The sequence below is a fragment of the Gracilinanus agilis genome, chromosome 4 (genome assembly GCF_016433145.1).
Source record: "Gracilinanus agilis isolate LMUSP501 chromosome 4, AgileGrace, whole genome shotgun sequence".
Classification (NCBI taxonomy): Eukaryota; Metazoa; Chordata; class Mammalia; order Didelphimorphia; family Didelphidae; genus Gracilinanus; species Gracilinanus agilis.
This window is the reverse complement of record NC_058133.1, coordinates 368625281-368641636: the sequence shown is the minus strand read 5'-3', so window position 1 is coordinate 368641636 and position 16356 is coordinate 368625281. Positions and strand designations below refer to the sequence as shown.

General features: G+C 38.0%; 1 protein-coding gene across 1 annotated transcript in view; it reads right to left on the bottom strand.

Moving 5' to 3' along the window:
* NT5DC1 (5'-nucleotidase domain containing 1) overlaps positions 1-16356 on the bottom strand; it is a 246551-nt gene that overhangs the window by 187016 nt on the left and 43179 nt on the right. The gene's annotated exons all lie outside the window — the stretch shown is intronic.

Sequence of the window (16356 nt, the reverse complement as noted above, 5' to 3'; positions counted from 1 at the left end):
AGATACTTTCACGTATATAACTTTTAATAAAGTATGTTAAAAAGAATGTAATTCTGCTTCCTAAATCTTATTACCTACAAATTATTGCCAACATGCTAGGAAAATTTCTCATAAGAAACTGAATAAATTTTGACATGATCATATATTTCCCATAGAAATCCAGAATTTTCCAAGTTTTTCCCCTTAAATTCTTTTATTAGGCAAATTTGTTTTGCCAAATATTCTAACATTTAAAAAAAAAACACCTAAACAGCTAAAGTTAGTTTGTCAATGTATTAAACTGCCTTTTGATCTATGAAGGCAAAACACCACAAATTCATTTTCTAGAATTTCTATTTTTATTCTTCTATTTCTCCTTTTAGCTAATATAATCTCCTCCCTACAAAATAATAAACTATTGATCAATAGGAGGAAATTATGATTTGTGGGGAAAGTCACATCAAGGAGTAGCAATACCAGAGATAGGACTTTCTACTCCAGACTTTGTACCTTCCTGATTCTATTTAGACCACCCGCTATCCTTTCTAATAAAACATACTAACCATAAGATTGTGTAGAAGTTCAAAAAGCAAACCTTAAAAGAGTTCTTTATGGCATGTGCAAATTGACATACTTTTTAAAAGTTAGTTCCTAATTCTATGGTACATTAATTGAATATTCTATAATAACCAAATACATTTTTAGCAAAGATACTGGTCAGGGAACATCATATTAAGACTAAAACATTTGCTGAGGAATCAGGGGGGTTAAGATGGTAGCAGAGTAAAAAGCAGCTGCTTAACCTCACCTAACTGAAACATACAGGACTCATCAAGAAGACATAAAAACAAATCCAGAGGAATGAAGGGACCCCACAACAGGGCTCAGCATTGAAGGTACATGGAATCGGGGCATTTCCATGCTATAAGGGGGTGAAATAGCTCTACTAAAACGCAAGCTGAGCAACCCTCTCCACCCCACACTCATCACTTAGAGGGCCAAAGCCAGCGTACAAGAGTTAGAGCAAGTGTGGGGCATTCATTAAGTCCTTGACAGCTACCTGGGGTCACCAGGGCCTGTTCCTGAGAGCAGCAAGACTTAAGACCCCAAGAGGCTAAAGAATGTGCGCGGACTTTGAACACAAACCTGAGCGCAGGCGTGGACCGTGGGTGGGGACCCAGTGCAGAGGGGTGCACGACTATGGAAGCAGTGCCCTGAGACTGCTAAAGGAGCTTCGGGCAGAGGAAGAAGCAAGTGGACCACCAGGAGGCTTGACCCTGAGGACAACTAGACCTGAGACCTCAGGAGCCCAAAGAGTGAAGATAGACGCTGGGTGTGAGGATAAAGCTGAGAGGGTGCTGGACTAACAATGGCAAGCCAGAAACAAGTGCCTCAGAAGAGAAAGATCAAGAAGAAATCTTTAACACTCGACAACTTTTACACAGAAAAAATCCTGACAACAGAGCAAACAGCAGAGGAGAACAAACAAGTAATGATATCCAAATGTTCCCCCCAAAATGAAAACTGGTCACAAGCTCTTGAAAATTTCAAATCTGAGATGATGAGAAAGATGGAAGGGATCTGGGAAGAAAATAACAGTTTAAAAGGCAGAATTTCGCAATTGGAAAGAGAGGCTTAGAAATCAAATGAATTGATAAACAAATTGAAGACCAGAAATGACCAGCTGGAAGCCTTGAAGAACCAAACAGACCAGATTCAAAAGGAAAACCAAAAGATTATAGCCGAAAATCAGTCTCTAAAGGCTACAATTGGGCAATTAGAAAAAGATGCCCCCAAATCAAAAGAATTAATAAGCAAATTGGAGACCAAAACCAAATAGCTGGAAAACAAGATAGACCAAATCAAAAAGGAAAATCAAAAGAATATAGCAGAGGGGGCAGCTGGGTAGCTCAGTGGATGGAGAGTCAGGCCTAGAGATGGGAGGTCCTGGGTTCAAATCCGGCCTCAGCCACTTCCCAGCTGTGTGACCCTGGGCAAGTCACTTGACCCCCATTGCCTACCCTTACCAATCTTCCACCTATGGATCAATACCCAGAAGTAAAGGGTTTAAAATAAAAAAAAAAAAACAAACAAAAAAAAAAGAATATAGCAGAAAACCAGTCTCTAAAGACAAGAATTGGGCAAGTAGAAGCTAATGATCTCCCAAAACAACAAGAACAAATAAAGCAAAGTCAAAAGACTGCTAAAATAGAAGGAAACATGAAATATCTCACTGAGAAATTGACGGATCAAGAAAACAGGTCTAGAAGAGATAGTTTGAGAATTATTGGTCGTCCTGAAAAAGCAGAAATTAATACAAATTTGGACTCCATACTAAAGGAAATTATTCAGCAAAATTGTCCTGAAGTTCTACAACAAAAGGGCAATATAGACATTGAAAGGATCCATAGATCGCCCTCTACACTTAACCCTGAAAAGACAACCCCCCAGGAATATAATAGCCAAATTCAAGAGCTTCCAAGTAAAAGAAAAAATTTTACAAGAAGTCAGAGAGAGACAATTCAGATATCAAGGAGCACCAATCAGGATCAGCCAGGATCTGGCAGCTACAAGACCACAAGGCTTGGAATATGATATTCAGAAAGGCAAGAGAATTGGGTCTACAAGCAAGGATCACCTCCCCATCAAAATGACTATATACTTCCAGGGGAAAGTATGGGCATTCAGCAAGATAGAAGATATCCAAGTATTTGCACAGAAAAGACCAGGACTAAATGGAAAGTTTGATATTCAACCACAAAAAACAAGAGAAACATGAAAAGGTAAATAAGAAACAGAGGGGAAAGAAAGAAAACTCTTATTTTTAAAGTTGCCTCTTTAAGGGCTTCAATAAGATCTAATTATTTGTATTCCTATATGGAGAAATGTTATGTGTAATTCTCTGTAGTGACCTCTATTCACTATTATAGTATCCACTATTATAGTAATTAGAAGAATTATTCACAGGGAGAGGCTGGAATACTAAATGGTCTAAGATGATAATGGGGTGGGTGGGAAAGAGCGGGGTGAATAGTAGAGGACACCAAGAGAAACTTTAAGATATTCTATTACACACAAAGAGGGCACGGGAAGGTGAGGGGATAAATACTATTATAAGAAAGAGATGAAAAGAGCATTAAGAGACAATATTTAAACCTTACTTTCAGTATAATTAACCCTGAGAGGGAAGAGTAGCTATATCCATTGAGATATAGAACTCTATCTAACCCTACTGAGAAAGTCAGAAGGGATAAACCAAGGGGAGCAGAAGAGTGGGAGGTCAAAAAAGGGAGGGGAGGAGAAGGGAGAGGGAATTCATTAGGCCTTAAAAATAAAAAGAGGGGAATAACAAGGGAGGGAGTAGAATCACAAGAGGGTAGTAAATCAAGGGAGGGGACAAGAGTTACTGGTTTAAAACAAATCACTGGTTTAAAAGGAAATAGTGTAAGAAGAAGGGGTAGAACTAGGAGAGGATACCAAAATGTTGGGGAATACATAACTGATAATTTGAACTCTGAATGTGAATGGGATGATTGATTATACTAAATTAAAAAGCTTTTGTACAAACAAAAACAATGCAACCAAAATCAGAAGGGAAACAAATTGGGAAAAAATCTTTATAACAAAAAACTCTGACAGTGGTCTAATTACTCAAATATACAAGGAGTTAAATCAATTGTATAAAAAAATCAAGCCATTCCTCAATCAATAAATGGGCAAGGGACATGAATAGGCAATTTTCAGATAAAGAAATCAAAAGTATCAATAAGCACATGAGAAAGTGTTCTAAATCTCTAATAATTAGAGAAATGCAAATCAAAACAACTCTGAGGTATCACCTCACACCTAGCAGATTGGCTAAAATGACAGAAGGGGAGAGTAATGAATGCTGGAGGGGACATTAATGCATTGCTGGCGGAGTTGTGAACTGATCCAACCATTCTGGATGGCAATTTGGAACTATGCTCAAAGGGCTATAAAAGAATGCCTGCCCTTTGATCCAGCCATACCATTGTTGGGTTTGTACCCCAAAAAGATCATAGATAAACAAATTTGTACGAAAATATTTATAGCTGTGCCTTTTGTAGTGGCAAAAAACTGGAAAATGAGGCGATGCCCTTCAATTGGGGAATGGCTGAACAAATTGTGGTATATGCTGGTGATGGAATACTATTGTGCTCAAAGGAATAATAAACTGGAGGAATTCCATGTGAACTGGAAAGACCTCCAGGAATTGATGCAGAGTGAAAGGAGCAGAGCCAGAAAAACATTGTACACAGAGACTGATACACTGTGGTAAAATCGAATGTAATGGACTTCTGTACTAGCAGCAATGCAATGACCCAAGACAGTTCTGAGGGATTTATGGAAAAGAACGCTACCCACATTCAGAGGAAGAACTACAGGAGTGGAAACACAGAAGAAAAGCAACTGCTTGAAGACATGGATTGAGGTGAACATGATTGGGGATGTAGACTCGAAACTACCACACCAATGCAACTATCAACAATTTGGAAATAAGTCTTGATCGATGACACATGTTAAAACCAGGGGAAATGTGTATCGGCTATGGGGTTGGGTGGGAGGAGTTTGGGGAGTGAAGGGGAAAGTAAGAACATGAATCATGTAACCATGATAACTTTTCTAAAAAATAAAAATTATTAAAAAAAATGAGCAGAACCAGGAGAACCTTATATACAGAGACCGACACACTGTGGTACAATCGAACATAATGGACTTCTCTACTAGCAGCAATGCAAGGATCCAGAACAATTCTGATTTATGAGAAAGAAAGCTATCCACATTCAGAGGAAGAACTGTGAGAGTAGAAACACAGAAGAAAAATAACTGCTTGAACACATGGGTTGATGGGGATATTATTGGGAATGTAGAAGCTAAATAATCACCCTAGTACAACTATCAATAATATGGAAATAGGTCCATGACACATGTAAAACCCAGTGGGACTGAGCTTCGGTTGTGGGGGGAGGGTGTTCGGGGAGAGGGAAAGAACATGAATCATGTAACCATGGGAAAATATTCTAAATTTTTAAAATAATTTAAAAAATAAAAAAAACATTCACCAAAAAAAAAAAAAGAAAAAAGAAACATTTACTGACCTAACCTATAGGGTTTATTGTATATGGGGCATATGGGATTGATCTAGTTAGGTTTGATTTTCTTTGGGAGATAGCGATCATGTTAAGCTATACACTTGGCACAGTGTTAGGAATAGAGTAGGTATTTAATAAATGTTTATTGACTGATCCCAAAAGATCTTTGATAAGGACAGTATTCCAGAAAAACCACTTCAAAATTGGTTATAATGCTAAATTTAAAGTATTTAAGTGTTACATATAAAAAAAAAAATTAGGCAAAAGATTCTAGGGCCCAAAACAATCACGGTGCTATTTGATACTGTTTATAGCTATGGAGAGTGCACTAAAAACAAGGATTAAATGATCATTGGCTCAAAGTTTTAAGTATGCTGAAAGGAGGACAAAGTAAGATTCTAATCAAACCATCAAGTTATCCATTTCTTTACATCAGCACCACTTTAATGTGAAATGTTAAACATCCTGCTTGCTTGCTTTTGCACTGGGAGTGCCCCATGCTTGGAACACACTCTCTCCTTAGAATTTGGGATTCCTTGAAGGCTCAGCTCAGGTACCACTGCATACGCCTACTTGGGCCATCTTAAGTGTCAGTGCTCTCTCTATCCTCGAGTTACCTTTTATTTACTTATCCATGTGTAGAGCAGAATTCACTCTCTCTCCCTCAGAGCCCTCTCCTTCTTCTACACTTCCCTCTTAGTGCCAGGCACTACTGCCCACCCTGGCATCTGAGTTCATAACATTGGAGTCATCTCTGACCCCTCCCCTCTCCCACACCCCATACATGCAATCAGTTGCCAGATTTGGTCATTTTTATCTTCCTGATTCTCTCTGCTCAGACCCACACTGTGCTAACTCAAGCCCTATTCTCCTCTGGATGATTCTAATGACCTCCCTAGTCTCTCCCCATTCTAATATACCCTCCACACATTTGCCCCAATAATTATCCTAAAGCATGAGTATGACCACCTCCTACCACTTTCCTCAATCAATAAACTCTATTGTCATCTCCAAGATTAAATAGGAAAAACAAAGTAATAAACAACAAACGTGTTTAGTATGTGAAAGCCCTTCCCAGAGGGGTTCCCTCAGCCTTGCCAGTCTTACATTCAGTTCCCCTCTAAGTGCCCTAAGATCCAGCCGGAGCGGCCTTCTGGCCATTCTGCACTCCTTTCCCCAATTTTGTATTAGTCATTCCCCTGGGCTGGAATGTTTTTCCTTTTTACTGTCATTCTCAGAGACCCTGGGATCCTGTGTCACTCAATTCAAATGCCCGCTTCTTCACTGGTAGCCTTTTTTTCTGAGGAAGGAAGGCAACCTTTAGAGGGCAGTTGGAAGATGTATTTGCAGATGTGTTGGAAGGACAGAGTTACAGGAGAGAAGAAAGCGGAGAATCAAAGAAAGCATGGCTGCCATCTTTAAAATGGTGGCCTGAAGGAAATGGGCCACCAGGCAGGAGAACTGAGCCTCAGTATATAGCAGGACAGCAGTTGAAGACAAGTCCAGAGAATAGGCCTAGAAATGAGAGTTCACCCACCTCCAGTACAGTGCTTTTACATATGAGTGTTAATAAATGCTTTTAAATTGAATTGATTAAAGCTAAAGCACTATAGTAGTAATGGTTTAGTCATTTCTCAGTCAAGTCCAATTCTTCAAGATTTTCTTGGCAAAGATACCAGAGTGGTTTACGACTTCCTTCTCCAGTTCATTTTACAGATAAGGAAACTGATGCAAACAGGGTCACACAGCTAGTAAGTGCATGAGGCCTAGATTTGAACACTTCTTCTTGAACTGCTTCACTGTCTCATATAGTAGCAACAGAAATCAATTTATAAGTCAAAAGTAATTCCTTTTGAACCATCAAATTCTAAAGAATTGAAAGAGAAAAGGAATTCCTTTTTAATGAAATCTGATGTCAAACTCTTCAAAAAATACTTTCAAGTCCCAGTATAAACAGAAATCAAAGTTAAGCACTAGGGGAAATTCATAATATTTATAAGGCACATTCTTGATCCTCATTGAGATTACAGTCTAAGGAGGAAATGAGATCTGTACATAGATAACTAAAAGTCAAAGTATTGGTAAATAATTGTAATAAAGAGTTCTAAAGCAAACTGCATTGAGTAGGGTCTAAGACAGGAAAGAATTCAATAAACAAAGAGAAAAAAGGAAGATATTTCAGGCATTGTGGGCAAAACAGAGAGGCAGAAATGTGAAAAATTAGAATATTTGACTTTCAGTCAGTCAGCTCCAGTCCTCACAAAGCAGCCTAGGCAGATCCTGAAGAATGGGCTCATTTCACAGACAAAGGCTCATCAATACCTGAATAATTGTCTTTTCTTTATCCCTATACTATGGATTATAGAAGCATGGATTGATGATAGAACTAAATAGACTTCTTGCATAGTTTTGCTGCCAAAGCATGATTTCTTAAGACAAATGAAAGATGGCAAGAAATGCACTGGCTTATTCATATACAAAACGTTCCCACCACTCCCCCCGCCCCCCCCATCCCATGCCCCTGGGATGATCTCTATTTCCCAGACAGGTTTTTCAGAGGCCATTGTGCTGAAGGATCACTGGATCACTTTGCAGAGGAGGAAAGGAAGACCCAGGAGACTAGATGATTTGCTCAAGGTCTCACATCCCAGGCCAGAACCATGGGCTCTCTCTATTCCTCTCTGCTGCCTTGGTTCCCTCTCTCCCACTCTCAAGCCCTCCCATTCAGGCAGGACAGAGCCAGCTATCCCTGAGAAGCGCCAGGCTCTTTGGCTACTTCCCTGGCTCACTAAAGCTCTGAGACTTTTTCATTCAATAATCTCATCTCAGCACTGGTGAGCACCTAATGTTGACACAATGGGGAGAGGCATAGGAAAAGATAAAGCTTTAAAAAATACTATTCTTTAAGAAAATAGCCTATAAATGCAAATGGAAAGTCCTGATTTGACCTTTTGAAAAACTGTTGCTTTTTTTCTTTGGCCTAACCTTGAAGAGGTCCTAAGTTTCAGGTGTTTTTATAAACACCTGCTTTTACACATAAGTTTCTGCTTTCTGACTCACAGCAGGTAGTTAACCACTAGCCAAATTAAACTATCAAAATAGCTCATTTTTAGACTCCAGTGTCTACAGTAACACCTATGAATGTTCTTTTAATTTTTTAAGGACTGGTATAAAAAGGAGTGTGCTTGGGGCTAGGCAGTGGTGAAAGCTGTGAGTAGCTAAATATCCTTACTAAGTTTCTGGCAACTTTCCCATTTCAACTATTAATGGGATAAAAGGTTAGGGAAACAGTAAGGTATTTAATGAATTAATCCCATGACTAAATTAGGAATAGTTGAGTCAATTCCATACAACAAATGCTTATTAAGTGCTTACTATTTGCAAGGCAATAAGCTAGACTCAGTGGTAGAGTGCCAGGAGCCTCCTGACTCATCTTTCTAAGTTCAAATCTGGCCTCAGACACTTACTATTTGTGTGACCCTGGGCACGTCACTTAATTCTGTTTGCGTTGGTTTCCTCATCTATACAATAATTTGGAGAAGGAAATGGTGAACCACTCTAGTATCTTTGCTAAGAAAATTCCAAATGGAACCACAAAGAGTGGGCCATGACTGAAACAACTGAATAACAATGTGTTTGGTTTCCAGTGAGATACAAAAAAAAAAAAAAATACAAAGAGGATACAAGGCTCCTTTCAGACCCCCCCCCCCCCAAAGAGTTATATTAGGTATAGTAAAAGGAGGTTGGAGGAAGATTCAAAACTGGCCTTCAACACTATGTTCATGGTCAAGCCATGTATTCAATCAACCAATTAGCATTTAAGTACCTACTACATATCAGATACTGAGCTAGTGGTTACGGATACAAATTCCTTTGAGACTCTGCCCTCAAAGTGCTTCCATTCTACTGGGGGAATACTACCACATCCCAGATAAGAAGTAAATTCAGAACATATAGAAAATAAACAAGTGACCAAGGGGCATTGCACAAATAACCAGGCATCTGGAAAGGAGTCAACTTTTTGGAGTCTCAATTTACTCCTTTATAAAATGGAGATAGTACTTCCTTTACAGTATTGTTGTAAAGATTAAATAAGAAAATGTATGTAAAGCATTTTACAAACCTTAAAGTACTCCTTTAAATGTCAACTATGGCTATTGTTACAATAGAAAATATATGTGAGTAAAATCTACACAAATCATATTCTAAGAGTCATTTCAGTATTTGTTATTCAGTCTTGTTCATCCCTTTCGAGTTCAGAAACATAAGGAACTTGAACCCTGGAAGAGAATAATCGTAGAAGAATCACCGTTTCCCCATCTAAAATTCAGGGCATTAAACTAAGTAATCTCCAAAGTCTCTTTCAGCTCTTGTGAATCTATGAAATATTATAATTATATGGTTATTCTTAGGTAGTAATATAATGTTACCTAAGGTAGTAAGGTACATGTGAGGTAAAAAATTTAAAAGGAGAAGTAATAGTAGCTGGTTTCTAGATTTATGAAAACACTATTCATATTCAAAGAAATGAAAAACTCTCAGGTTACAGAGCTTAGACCACTCTGTTTTAAGTTGAATGGAGTTTCATGTGAAAGCCACAGGCTAGTCACTTCAAAAAACTACAAAAAAAACCATCCCAAATAAAAATAGTTTTAAATATACAATTGGGTGAGGAGTGGCTAACAAATATTCTGATGCTACAATGTTTTTTGGTCAAGACAGAACCTCTTAAGTGACTAACAAAGCAAACAGTTGCCAAGTCCTCATGCTGAAATAAGTATGTTATTTGCATAAAGGGTTGAACACCAAGATTTAACCAAAAAAGACACCACAAGTTCAAGTGTTAAAGAACTGAGAGACTGGAATCTAAAGAATGACAAATACCCACCAATGTTTACAAGAACAAAAAGGGTCATCTACTTGTAAATCTCCACATACTTAACCATATTTGTATATCCTATATTCTTATAGATAAATGGTCTGGAAGTTTCTAAATCTAAAGTAAAATAAGGAGCTGTGTTAGAGCTCTGGTATTGCCTTCTTCATAAAGCACTTTTCCCTCTTCGATTATCCTTGCGTAATACTTAGTTGTGGACCATATATCCTCCAATAGAACATAAACTCCTATAGAGCAGGAATTATTTTACTTGTCTATTTGTTTGTGCAGCGCCTAGAAGAGGGCTTTGTGCATAGAGGACATTTAATGAATGGTAAATTCAATTGCTGAATTGAAATCTTTACTAGGACCAAACTCATTTCATGGCAAATAGACTTTCAACAGGGCTTCAATCCCCTCTGGATTCAGTTACTTGGGTTGCAATGTCTCTAAGGCAAATATAATCTGAAGATGGAACAAAGGGTTAGAGCCAACCTAGTCCAAGTTCCTTATTTTACAAATGAGGGAAGAGAGTCCCAAAAAGGCTAATGACTCCTCCAAGTCCCCAGAAAATATCAGAACTGGGTTTGGACCCAGGTTCTCCGATTCCAGGGATCTTTTCCACTTTGCCACATTGGACTAGGACCCAGGGTCTCAAATTTTCATTCCAGCACTCTTTCCATTATACCCCATGGCCTTAGGCACTCATCACATCTCACTTGGACTAGTGAAAGGGCTTCCTATTAAGTCTCTCAGGTTCCAGTCTCTCCCCTTTCCAATTCTACTGCCACTTAGCTGCCAAAACAATTTTCTCAAGGTACAAGAGTCTGTTGTTAGTTTGCTTAAATCTTTTAGGTGGCTCCCCTTAGCCTGGCTTCTGCTTACCACTCCAGCATCCTGTTCTCCTTTATGAAGTCTATGTTACATCCAAACTGTTTTCCAAACAAACTTGGCTCTCCAGCTCCTGGTTCCATGGATCCATATCCTTAGCCATGCACAGCTCTGAGGCTTCTCCTAACTCATTCAAGAAACTCCATCTTAACCATGGAAAGTGCCCACTGGTAACAAAATGGGGGAAGGGCAGAGGCTTTAGGTGCATGAGAGATCTCATAGCAGAAATGCATTTCCTTCTCATCTTTGTCTCTGAACAATCTGACTTGCCAGCTCCGGTAAGGGGCTGCGATTTTCATGAAGCTGATCTGCCCAGTGGTGAGTAAAGGCCCCCTCCAGGCTCAGGCTTGTGCTGTATTTATATTGTATGTAGCATGTGCTCTGGGCTTACAGTCCCAACCCCAATTCATTCTGGTAGGGGAGGGGTCTCCAGGACTGAACATTTGGCATCCCCTTAGGGTTTGGGATAGCTTGAGAGGCTGGGGATGGGGCAAGGATGTCTTTCTAATGGTGTAGCTTAGGAGCTCTCCACCAGAAGGTCTCCCCAATCGGCCAGATTTAATGAGCATTCAGAAACATCTTTTTACTATGATGGCATAATTGGTACAAAACAACTCTCCCTCTCCCTAACTCCTGAAAATGTCTGCGATACAGCCTTCTACAAGCACATAGTGTCCTGGAGGAATGCTGGCTCAGGTTTGGCACACATCAGCTAATCAATCAATCAATCAATCAATCAATCAGTAAGCCTTTATTAAGCATCTACTATGCTCCAAATTCTGGGGAGATGCCACCAAGTGACTAACAGCTGCTGATTCTGGGAGTCCTTTTCTTCTCTTAATGGGTACTCAGGAAGTTCCGCTTTGCTTTGGTTTCTGCTGGGCTCCTTTAGAGGCTTTATTCTGCCTTTCCTCATCTCCTCTAGACTCTCTGCAGCTCGCTGTGGAGGCACTGCTGCCAGATACCAATGTGCCAAGGATACTTTAGAAAAAGGAAACCAAGGCTGAGCAATTCAAAACTCTATGGGGTTTGGCTTAGCACAGTAGCTGGTACACAGAAAGTGCTTAATAAATGATTGTGGTTGGATTCTACTAGATTCTCAATGTCCTGATTCCAAACTAGTTTCCTGCTTTTGTACAAGCTCCATGTGTTATGACCAATCCATCTAAAGAAACTTCCCACAGCACGGAAGTGAAACGGCTTGAGTGAACTGAGAGGTCAAGGTCTTGTTTACCCTCAGTTCACACCTGTGATTGGTAGATTTCTACTGAGTTGTGTTCTTACCCAACAAAGGTGTCAAGGTACGGTTGGTGTCTTGTCATTTATTTTATATTCATTCATTTATTTTAGAGCCTTACCTTAAGTGACTTCCCCAAGGACACATAGCTAAGAAGTTTCAAGGCCACATATGAACCCAGAACCTCCTCTCTCCAGGCCTGGCTTTCTATCCACTGAGCCATCTAGTTGCCCCTCTTGTCATTTACTTTAAGTTAATGGAGTGGGGTGATTTCCTGGATTGACTTAATCAATCTCCATCCTTTGATTATACTTATTTGTGAAAGGGAACACTGCATTGTGAACAAAGTTGGCCTCAAACCCAGAAGGACCAGAGTTCAAGTCCCGTCTCTAACATATCCTAACTGTGTAACCCTAGGCAGCTTCCTACCATTCGAGTACTCCAAGCAATTCTTTAAGACTATCAATGCAGAGAAGATGACAAATTGCACTAGCAGGGAGAGTAGTCTCACGTGGGAGCTTTCCATACCGATGAAATAGAAAGTTCTGTTCCTATCTCTAGCCATGTCTGCCATCTTTGCTGTATTCCCCAAAATGTAAATGCCTAAAGTTAAGGACAGTTTCCTTTCTGTCTTTTCATTCCCTGTTGCTAACACAGTAAATTGCGCATAGCGGATACTTCATAAACATCTGTTGATTTAAATTGAATGAGGAATGGGAGATTAATACTACAAGCCTAAGACTCATTATTGAAGAGATTCCATAATGTAGTCAGCAAGCACTCAAACAGTGACTGTGGAATGTATGACTCCCCTGGAAACCAAAAATGACAACTGAATCCTGAAACATCTGTTGTGTGCTGAGGGAAAGTGGAGCAACCAGAACACAGAGGAGAGAAGAACTGCTGTAAGGACATCCTAAAAAAGGTTCAAACAGTGTGCCATAGTGGTGGGCTGTCGGGAAATAGAAGAAGCAGACAAAACAGCCTAGAGCTGAAATTCTAAATAAAGGACAGCCACAAGTCTGAGAGGCAGAATCACAAGCAGGGATCAACTTAACAAATTCCTGAGCATTCATCCAAACATCCTTTTAAGCCCATTAGTAATAGCCATTGTCTACTGCGCTATTTCTTAATATAAAGACTAGTGGTACATGCATGTATATGTACATCCAAGGGAGTCTACACACACACCCTTCTACTGGTTTCTCAGTGACTATAGATGGAAGTCCAAATTCCTTAGGTTGGTACCTACCTAAAGTCTTCCCTGATCTAACCCTATTCTACTCACCCATTATCATCAGTCACTATATCCCAAGACAGAGCATCTCCCATAACTAGACTTGTTTCATCACTGATCTCTGATCTTTATCATTCTCATTTCCAGGTATAAGGTTTCCCTTTTGCTGTCTTTTCTTTTCCACAACCCCAGCACACGCCTTCTTTTCTTCCCTACCTATATAAATACTAGCTAATCTCACCAAGTTCTACCTCACTCAAGGCCACTTTTCATTTCATCATCAGCTAATAAGCTTTTACAGTATTAACCTACACTTTAGCATAGAATTAGTTTATTGTTTCATGCTTGTTTGTATGTTCTGTATATTGGGTTGTAAACTTCTGGGAAGCAGGACCCAGGGGCTTATATTTCTTTTGTGTCACCTTCTTGGACCTAAGTAGAATAGTATGCATTCAATAAAAATTTGGTGAATAAATGAATTGAAACCTTGATAATTACCCCAATTTGTCTGAATTATCAAGAATATACATATATTTTTACCCACTGGAGCTGTAAAAAAAAGAAAGACGAGAATTGGCAGAAAAGAAAGGTCATTATTTCTTTGGAGATAACAAGAAGAATTCCTTAGGCTAAGTTGTCATGAAATGCACGCACACACACACACACACACACACACACACATAGCATTTTTTTTAATACCTGTGTTTTCCTTAAAAAAAAAAAGCATACCTGTAGATGTAGTCATATTTTTAATATAGATTGGTCAGACTTGTAAACACAGGTGCTAAAAATGTTCATTCCAATTACTGGTCAGCCTTGGATTGAGAACTTATGCTGAAAAACAGAAATAATATACCTGTGCCTATGTGGAATCTGACCTTTTCTGCCACAATCCATCCATAAAGAACATTCAACATATTCTATTTTCAAAGTGTCTTTTGATCCAAATTCATGAAATAAAATATTATCTAAGCTTCAAACTGTAGGCATAATGTCTTTATTCATTTATACATGATCCCAGTACTTAAATACAGTTCCTGACACACAGTAAGTACATAATAATTGCCTACTGATAACTGATACCTGAAACTGTTGTAGAGTTGGTTCTGATTATTTTGAGAATACATAATTGTACTCTTTACTTGTATTTAATTTTCATCAATGTAGAGTATGTTTCTTGATGTGTTTTTCAAGACCTGTAAAAGTATTTCAATGTGCTTAAAAAAAGTGGAAAGGATACAGATTTCAATGAAAAATATTTTGTTTGAAAATGACTGAAATAATCTGTTAGATAACATTAACAATATATCATTAGAGTTTTCTATAGACATATGCTCTACAATAATATATAATTCAATACCAATGTGTAATGTAAAATGTAAAGTCAATTGCTGAATATAATATTTTGGGGCAGAGGGAGAATTTAAGACATAGTATGTGCATAGCCAAATTTAGTGTGTATGTGCACAAAAATTTGATATACTAAATACATGTCCCCATTTCTGATGAACATAATTTTGCTAGGATACAGTTTAAAATAATTAGAAAAGGAAATACTATCAATTTTGAATTTCCTTTTACAAAATACTAAAATCTCTATGAAACATGCCAAAAATCCTTAAAATTGACAAGAAACCTATGCTTGTCACTATATGTAGTATAAAAAATGACAACTACCATTATAATCTCATTAAAAAACAAAACAAAATATAACTTTGAAACTTTCATAGTCAGGCTATCCCCAGAGAGTTATACAGAAAATGGACAGGACTACATGGTTTACAGCATCTTCTTCTATATTTGAACAATACTAAATTAGTGATCCATCCAATATAAAAGACACTGTTATTCCCCTACCTAACAGCCTTAAACATCTGAATAACTTAGAGAAAATGACAATCATGTATTTCAAACTAAAACTACGTATGTAAATCAGTTTCTTTTTCAATAAAGAAACATAAGGAAAAGAAACATTCACATGATCTGGTGTGTCTGCCCAAATATAACTTTCCACCATAATTACTGCTTACTACTACCTCTTTGGGAGGAGCTTATCCCACGTGTCACTTCATGTAACAAGTGAACAAATAGTATAAATACACCAGAGTGATTCTTGAAAAGACAACTTCTGTACTTTTCACTGGAGTGGAGGTACACATTGAGGAAGACTGAAAAACAATCTGCTTAAGAACCTGGCATTCTGGTAGGTCTTTAATTTCACTGTAATTGATCTAGCATCCATTTTAACTTGCCAAGCATAAACTTGGGGGGAATTGACATTTATTCTGTACAGGTAAAGATCAAGTTATTTTGGCACTAAAAATTAGCTCGAAAGGTTCTATTAGTTTATCTAATTGAAATAATGTTGACATGATTGTTAGAGCTAACTGGTTCTTACTGATGATTTAGTGTTATTTTGAAGCTTCTGCTGCTAAATCTATTTCAAAGATCAAGAAATGTTTAATAGAACTGTGAGGAGTTTGTCATTTAATACCTCTGAAAGATTTGTACTCAGTGGAAGGGTGCCGGTTGAGACACAAAAGTCCTTTAATTTTCAACAATTCATTTACCTTCTTGAAAATCATTTCAAAATACTCTTGTGATTCTATTAGTGTATAAGTATATATGAAACTCTACCTATTTAGGATGTGGGCCCTTTATAAAGAGAAAATATGTATAGTGTGTGTATGAAGATAGATAGATAGATAGATAGATAGATAGATAGATAGATAGATAGATATAGACAGACAGACAGACAAGACAGATAGATGGATAGATAGCAAATATATAGTCTTTCTTAAGTTACCTAGGGCATTGAAATATTATTTTAAAATACAACTGAGAAATATGCTTAGAAAACAAAGAAGCATCAATTGCCATTATTTTAAGAAATACATTCAACAGGATAACTAAGAAAGTAGTAGTTACCTTGAAATGTACTAAAATTTCATTTGTGAAATACCAGAAAAAGGTAATATTATAAAGACAACAAAACATTTACATGCATAGCTATATAGTCTAT